At 36.7% G+C, this 8,306-nt stretch overlaps 1 pseudogene; it reads right to left on the bottom strand.

The window, feature by feature from the left end:
• Window positions 1-5,677: 5,677 nt before the first annotated feature.
• LOC127956587 (macrophage mannose receptor 1-like) lies at window positions 5,678-7,298 on the bottom strand (annotated as a pseudogene).
• Window positions 7,299-8,306: the final 1,008 nt, after the last annotated feature.

The following is an 8,306-nucleotide window of genomic DNA, read 5'->3' as shown; positions in this document are numbered from 1 at the left end:
CAATCGCCGCGGTGATGTCTTTTGCCCTGTTTGAGTGAGTTGGAAATGTCTAAATGCTGCGGGGATAGTTTGTTGCCTTTTTTTAGTCTTTTCCCAGATATTGACACGCTAAGGTGATGTCGGCGTAAATGTGTTGACATGTTTCAAGTATTCCCGCTGGTGTTTTTTTTTTTTTGTATTCCCGCTGGTGTACCCTATTGTCATGTAGCAGATGCGACATACCGTAGTTTTTTTATCCACCACTCTCTTGCCATTACCATTATAGCTTACAGGGAATCCAAAGTGCACCCAAACACCAGACCTGTTGGTTATTGGAGGATCTTCTATTTCTGGTCTGTTAAATGCATTGGCTATTTTGCAACGAGCCTTCAGCGCGTACTGAGTGAGTGAGCGCCTGACTGAGTAGCCTAACATAAACATATAAGTTGGTGTTTTTTCTTCTTCGGGGGTGTCAGGGGCGTTGCCTGTTACGTCGTTTGGGTTATTGGGCTACCTTGTTGAACGCATATCATTATATTTGATTTATTTATTTTTTTTTCAAATATAATTAATTAGTCCAATGAACCGTTCGGTACATAATGCATACCGCGTACCGAACCGAAAGCCTCGTACCGAACGGTTCAATATGAATACGTGTATCGTTACACCCCTAATATATATATATATATATATATATATATATATATATATATATATATATATATATATATATATATATATAACTTTAGTAACAGTTTACAATAAGGTTTCATGTATTAACGTTAACTTTGTTCACATAAACAATAACTACATAACATTCATTAATATCAGATAATATTCCAAAGTTAAATATTAAAACATTGTTTTGATGTGATTTTTTTTCCAAGTAGATTTTACCAATTCCAAACCATATCAATCTTAATAACTACCATTATTTTTTCATTTAATCTGTGATTTTTATTTTATGAGTGATATATAATTGTCCATGAAAGCTTGAAGAGAAAAAATCCTTATATTCAGGTGTGCAGAATTATTAGGCATGTTTTCTTTAACAGATGAAATGAGCCAAAAAAGAGTTCTAACTCAGACTGAAAAGTCAAAAAGTATTAAATCCCCATGAGATATATAAAAAACTAATGCAATAAAGAAATTGCAAAGTTGAGACATGACCATTGGACAAAAAAAAAAAAAAAAAATGCTGACTGTGTCAGCGGGGTCAGAAAATAAAAAAAAACAGCTGGAGAAGAAAAGACAAAAAGAATTGCAAAAGAATTAAGAATTAATGTGAAGATTAATTTTAAGTCAACTCTTTTCAGGATAGGAGATGGAATATTAATGAGCTCCTAAAACTTAATGCCAAATTTGGGAAGATATATATATATATATATATATTTATAGATATATATATTTTTCAAACAGTCGTACAAGAGGAGGTGGTGCTGCTCCTTCAAGAGTCACTCAAAACCGATCTGTCCATAAAGCCTATATATAAAAAAGTCTTAATATATAGTATTTCACAATACTTTATGTTATTCAATTATTTTTTATTTTTTTTACCCAAGCAAAGTAATTTTAATTATCAAGGAACTGTGCTGTTGTAACATGGCCACAGCAGACACAGTGATATTACGCAATCCCTAGAAATAGTTCCCTGTAAATTATTACTCTGAAATTGAAGTATTGTTCCTAATTATATTGGCCTAGAAAATCGCAACTTTTCATTTTCCGCTGGTCTTAGTACACGATATAACTTCAGAAGAGTCAAGTTTTAAATAGGAAAAATATAAAAACTCTTTGGTCATTTTTTAATGCAATGCTACTGGTCTAATAGGAATCAATGATGTATGCTAAGCTATGCTAAAAGTGCTATACCCAGACCAGAGATCAGCTGAATGGATTCGAAAATGGTAAAACTCAATTTATTAACTCTGGGGAAATTGGAGAATGAGCCAAAGAAAGTGGAGTTACTATGTAACCGTTTATACTGAAACCTGTGTTTGCTTTCATTGAAATTGAAAGGTTAATATTTTTTTATTTGCATATTTAGACGTAGCTAAAAAAACATTAATTTGTGAATTTGGTGTAATGCAATTAGGGCTGGGACAACGCGTCGAGGTCATCGATGACGTCCACGCAAAAAATACTTCTACGCAAAATATGCGCATCGATTCGTCGACCTGTTTTTATTTCTCTAAAAAACGTTTGCAAAACGTTTACCTTATGTGCACTGAATATACGCGATGGGCGGATCAACATTCTGTCCAACGTTATATAACCAATCCAGGGGTTTTTCTGGATTGATCTTTTTTTTGGCGGCTGTCAAAGCCTTATTTGATCGGTGAGTTATGTAGAATAGAAAGACTGCTGCGCCTGACAGGGCGCGTACGAGAGAGAGCCCTGGCTGCGCGCGCACACTCACAGTCTTCAAACAACACGAGCGCTTCTTGCTCTCTCTCTCCCTTGTGCATATTAATCAAAATCATTAAACACGATAGAAAAAGGGCAAAACAAAGTTTCACGCGCGCTCTACTTGGGCGCTTGCGCACTCAGTCTTCAAACTACATGCTGTCTTGCTCTCTCTCGCTCTCTCTCTCTCTCCCTCGTGCGTATTAACCAAAATCATTAGACACGAAAGAAAAAGGGCGGTACGCAGAGGTGGGCACAAATACATCAAAAATACATATTTTGTTACAAACTACAAATACTGTCTCATGAAATGTAACAAAATAAAATACAAAATACTGATGTGAAAAAGGTATTTAAATAAAATACAAGTAATTAGTATTTTGAAAATACAAAAATACTCTCACAATAATCTTAATATGTCTTTTTTTATTACTGAAAGGTCAATACCACAAATAGTAGCAATAGCACAAATATAAGAAATGTGTAAATTCAAAAAAAAAAAAAAAAAAGCATCTCCATCTTGCCCCTTTCTCCAGCTTAATTTTCTGTCTCTTTCCAGCCCCATGCTCTTCATCTTTTTGCTTATCTAGAGCAAGAGAGAATCAAAACCTAATTACTGCAACAATGTGAAATGAGAGAAAACTCAAAGCTATAGACCCTTTGCAAACACGTGACTACGACCACGTGATGACGCCATGACAGACGGCAGAATCACAGGAAGCACAAGCTAAATAGTAGTGGACGAGCGGGAAGTTTCAATCAGTTTAAAATAAATAACACTAAACTTTATGGTTTATTCTAATGAACAAGCTGTCATGCCGTTATCGGTCGAGGTAGGGCATCTGGTAGGTGCTCACAAAGAACAGTATTTGGAGAAGTTGAAGATCGCAGGATTGGATACCGATCCTTATCTTTTTCCTCCATTTTCACAGACTTCATTAAATCGCAGAGTCTACCTGTCTTCATTCCACACGATCTGTACCACTGTATCTGAAACCCGAGAGATTGCCTGTTGTGCATTTTATAATTTTTCTTGCTATTTGGGATATGTAGGACCTAATAAGTATAATACCTAAAATTTGTTTTTGTACAGGAAGTAGTTTTCCCAGAAAAAAGATGTCCTCATGTGAGGACAGTGGGTCTATCATGATGTGAAATGCTGCAAAGCAGTTTCATTCACTTTGCAAGCACAGATGCACATTGCATGTCATGCATCGCACACAGGATTTCCCAGTGCAGCCTTGTGCTCTGCATTCATGCATTTCATTTATAAAGTTATGTTATGTCCTCGGCAGAGGACATCGGGACTCAATTTCTAAAAAAAAAATGAAAAGACATGAATGAAAATGCATAGGCAAAAACAATAGATTTTTTTAAATCACCAATAAATTTTTAATGTTCAAGATTTTTTTTTTTTTTTTTTACCAAACTTTGTATAAAGATGATTCTCAACTATGGTATAACAGAATAATTCAGTATAACATTTTTCTTTCTGCAAAATGTGTGTAAAATTACCATTAATGGGTTTTCTAATTATATACAATGTATCTATAAACTAAATCTAATATGCATATAAATGTGTTTTTGGGGCAACATGTAATGAAAAAAGAAGTGTAATAATGTGAGTAATAATTGTCAAGATTTTCATAATAATATATAATATTTCATAGAATATTGAAATATAATTTCTTTCTCTATTCATTTGTTATGTCTCCAAAAATGCGTCATAAGCATGCGTTTAGTCCCGGTGTCCTCATCTGAGGACATGTATGAAATCAATGTCCTGTTTAGTAACAGAAAGTCATATTTTGATTTGAAACCCCATAACATATTTCTGAGATGTTGATTTATGACACAGAATTTAAAAATTAGACAGATTTAAATGATAACTACAATATATTATAGAAATATTATCATATTTCTATAAGAGTGTCACTAAATTAATTTCAGACATTTTGATGACCAAGGAGAGGGAGTGGTCATGTGAAACATCCAATCATTTGGTATCTCTGAAAAGCCCTGAATGTGCTCTGTACAGGACATCCAGATCTAAAACTGTGGCATGAACAGACTCAGAGAAATTCACAAAAATATAATGTCCTCATATGAGGCCACAGGGTCTCAAGAGGGTATGGTAAATGGGGTATCCCCATACACTGGTGTGTCATGATCCTGCCCTCGTGTCCTTGATTTTTCCTAGTCTTGAGGCAGGATCATGACAGACCCTTGTTTTGTGTACAAGCGCATGGCCTTGTCTTTGGGCCATGTGCTTGTGTTGTCTCGTTCCCTTGCCCCGCCCCCCTTGTTAACCTAGTCGTGTCTTGATTGTCCCATCTGTGCCACCTGTCGTATCTTGATTGTTTCCCCTATTTAGGTCTCCAAGTGTGCTCTGTCTTGCGTCGGTTCATTGTCATTGTACCTCAACTGTGTCCTACAATTGTGATTGTGCTGTACCCGCTGAAGTCCTTGTATTACCGTGAGTGTTCATAGTTAGTATTTAGAGTCCTTGTTTATCTTGTCAGTCCAGTCCTGTTTTAGTTATTTAGTCTTTACCTTGCTCCGTGTTTTCCCCCTCGTGTGTTTTGTTTTCCCCTTTTTGTAATAAACCCTTTGTTTGAGAATCCCTGTCTGCACCTGAGTCGGTCAAGGTTTTGGTAAGGGAGGAACTCAGGTGCAGACAGGGATTCTCAAACAAAGGGTTTATTACAAAAAGGGGAAAACAAAACCCACGAGGGGGAAAACACGGAGCAAGGTAAAGACTAAATAACTAAAACAGGACTGGACTGACAAGATAAACAAGGACTCTAAATACTAACTATGAACACTCACGGTAATACAAGGACTTCAGCGGGTACAGCACAATCTCACACACAATCACAATTGTAGGACACAGTTGAGGTACAATGACAATGAACCGACGCAAGACAGAGCACACTTGGAGACCTAAATAGGGGAAACAATCAAGATACGACAGGTGGCACAGATGGGACAATCAAGACACGACTAGGTTAACAAGGGGGGCGGGGCAAGGGAACGAGACAACACAAGCACATGGCCCAAAGACAAGGCCATGCGCTTGTACACAAAACAAGGGTCTGTCATGATCCTGCCTCAAGACTAGGAAAAATCAAGGACACGAGGGCAGGATCATGACATGGTGCTGATGTTAAAGCTTTTAAAAGTCTGGACACTTACCAGCATCGGCACGGGGAGGTACCTCATAATGGCAAAGGTAAGACATCAGTCTAGGGTTTATTTTGTATTAATATCTATTCTTTACTTAAGTAAAGATTTATATAACACGTAACCTGGTTTTAGAGGACCTGTACATGGAGATTGCACCATCTCCCATAGACCAGACCCAGTTTCTCACTCCCACAGCACGGAGACCTATCCATACTGAACCACTGTATCCAGGATCCACTGTAGACACCAGCCTTCTCACGTCATTCATGGTCATAACAGTGGCCAGATCAGTGAATCTCGCTCTGCAGTAACTCTGAGCGTCAAGTCATGTCATATATTGGTTCATAAATTGGTAAATTGGTATTGAAGGCCTAGGCTCTTTAGAAAGAAAATGAAAAGATTATAAAGCTCATAGAAGGCATAAATATCTAAGAGATATAGTCATGATTATAGTCTGATCAAAGTCAGTATCAAGCCCATTTACTTTTTTGCATACGACTTTGTATTGATGCTTTCATTTACAATATTCCTTCATACTTTTCATATTGTTCTGTGTAATACATTGGTAAGGATTCATACAAAATCACCAACTCAGAAAATAGTTGCTTTTCTCACGGGATCAGATTGTTTAGAACTCAGTTAAAGCTTAGATGATTATAAAGGGAGCGTTCTTTGCTCACTTTCTACAAGCTAATTTTGTAGCCTTTTCAGTATATTGTTGTGCTGGAAATCACAGTCACTGTTATGAATGCATTGATGCACAAACTAAATGGCAGGACAGAACACTGGAGAAATAATAAGGCATTCTGTCTAACATGATAATTTGTTAGATGCTCACTTCCATGGCAGATAAAATGACTCCGTATATCACAGTTGTATTGAGCCCATCTGCCAGAATTGGTTTTTGACATGCCAACACAGTCATCAGATCCTGAACTCATGGATGGTTGACCTGCTGCCCAGTGTCTGAAGAAGAGGATCCATTTATCAGACCATTCCCAAGAGTCCAGGAACAAACCAATCCAGACGTGCCATACAGAATAAAGCATATTAGATATGTAGTCATTTTCTGAAGAGTTGTGGATCGTGGGAAGGTCTGTGTAATACTTTCTGCAGTAGCTTTGAGCATCAATCCAGTTTTTGTTCATTTTTATTAGATATGAAGTATTTCCTTCTGAGGAAAAAAATAAACAGTTTGAAGCTCTTTATTTGCAGGTAAACTGCACATACAGCTTTTTACAAAAACTCACCTGTATTGCATGTAAAATAATATGAATAGCTATAAAGCGTATCATGCCAAGCCCCACCATAAGTAATGACACAATCTTCATTGACATTTGGCTGTCCTGAAGCCCAGTTATAGTACTGAGAAGTTGTGTTTTCTCCATTAGACCAACCCCAGCGTTTCTGTGTTCCCCTCTTCAGTCCAATCCACACTGATCCACTGTATCCAGCATCCACTATATTTACCAGCCTGTAGACATCATTCATGCTGTCTACAGTAGCCAGATCAGTGTACTTCGATCTGCAGTAACTCTGAGCCTCTGGCCACGACATTTTCACATTTATATAGTAATATGGACGAGAAAGAGCAGAACTGCTCCAGAAGAGCCCTGTTAAAATCAACATGTTAAACCATTAATATGTGAACACATCATCATAAATACAGATTATATATGACCACACCAACCTGACAGCAGAAGCAGCACAAACAGACTCCCATCCATGACTGCTCTCACAGATCCTCTCTGCTGGATTCTAATAAAAGATGATCAAACATATGTTCTGCAGGAAGTTAATACATCTGGTATACTGAAAATGTTTTGTGACTTCACACACCTCATATCATGAAATGCACCCTTAATATGGTAAACTTTTAAAAATTTAATCATTTTATTTATTGTAAATTTTCCATTTTTAATTATTGTTCCAGTTACATTATATTTTGTAAAGGTATTATTTAAAAAATATTTGTAGTCTAAAACTGGCCATACAGTCTTTTAAAGATAACAATGAGTGTAATCTACCTAGACCTGCACATAATGTACTGTTGCAAACTCTACAGCTTCCAATTACAGAATTGTACACATCGGGCAGCATGAGACACTCACAGTTTGGAAGTTTCTTGGTCTAGTGAGATCTAATCTGCTGGAACCAAAGATAGATACTTTTACCCAGAGTGACTTACATGTTATTCACACTACAGTATACAGTACAGTTTATGCATTCCCTGTATGTTTATACTATTAAGATTTTCAAACTTAAAATAAAACAAAGATTACTACTAGTACATTTGACAGGAAAATACTATTTTAATCGTTCTATTCAAAAATATAATGTTTATGTCAATGTGCTACTTGCTGTTTCTTTGTAATTAATTGTGAAATTGCCACAGATTCCTTCATATTAGCCTGGAACTAAAAGTGAACTACTTTATAAACTCTGTGTAACGATGAGTCAGAGACATTCGGATCCATATGCAGAACTTTTATTAAGAATGGTCAGACAGGCAATAATCAGTAACGGCATCAGGTATGTCAGGGATAACCAGAATCAATAACAGAAACGAGCAGAATGTCGGGGCAGGCAGCAGAGAATCAGAGTCGGTAAAATAATCCAAAGGTCCGGTACAGAAGTAACAAACACATGGAAGACCACTCGGAAATGTCAGACAGGCTAAACAAGACTTTGCAATGTAGCTGTGTGTGAGTGCTGCTTATAAGTGTGTGTAAATA

This window comes from Carassius gibelio, chromosome B4 (genome assembly GCF_023724105.1).
Source record: "Carassius gibelio isolate Cgi1373 ecotype wild population from Czech Republic chromosome B4, carGib1.2-hapl.c, whole genome shotgun sequence".
NCBI classification, from domain to species: domain Eukaryota; kingdom Metazoa; phylum Chordata; class Actinopteri; order Cypriniformes; family Cyprinidae; genus Carassius; species Carassius gibelio.
Note: the sequence above shows the minus strand (reverse complement) of the source record. Positions and strands in the feature narration are given on the sequence as shown.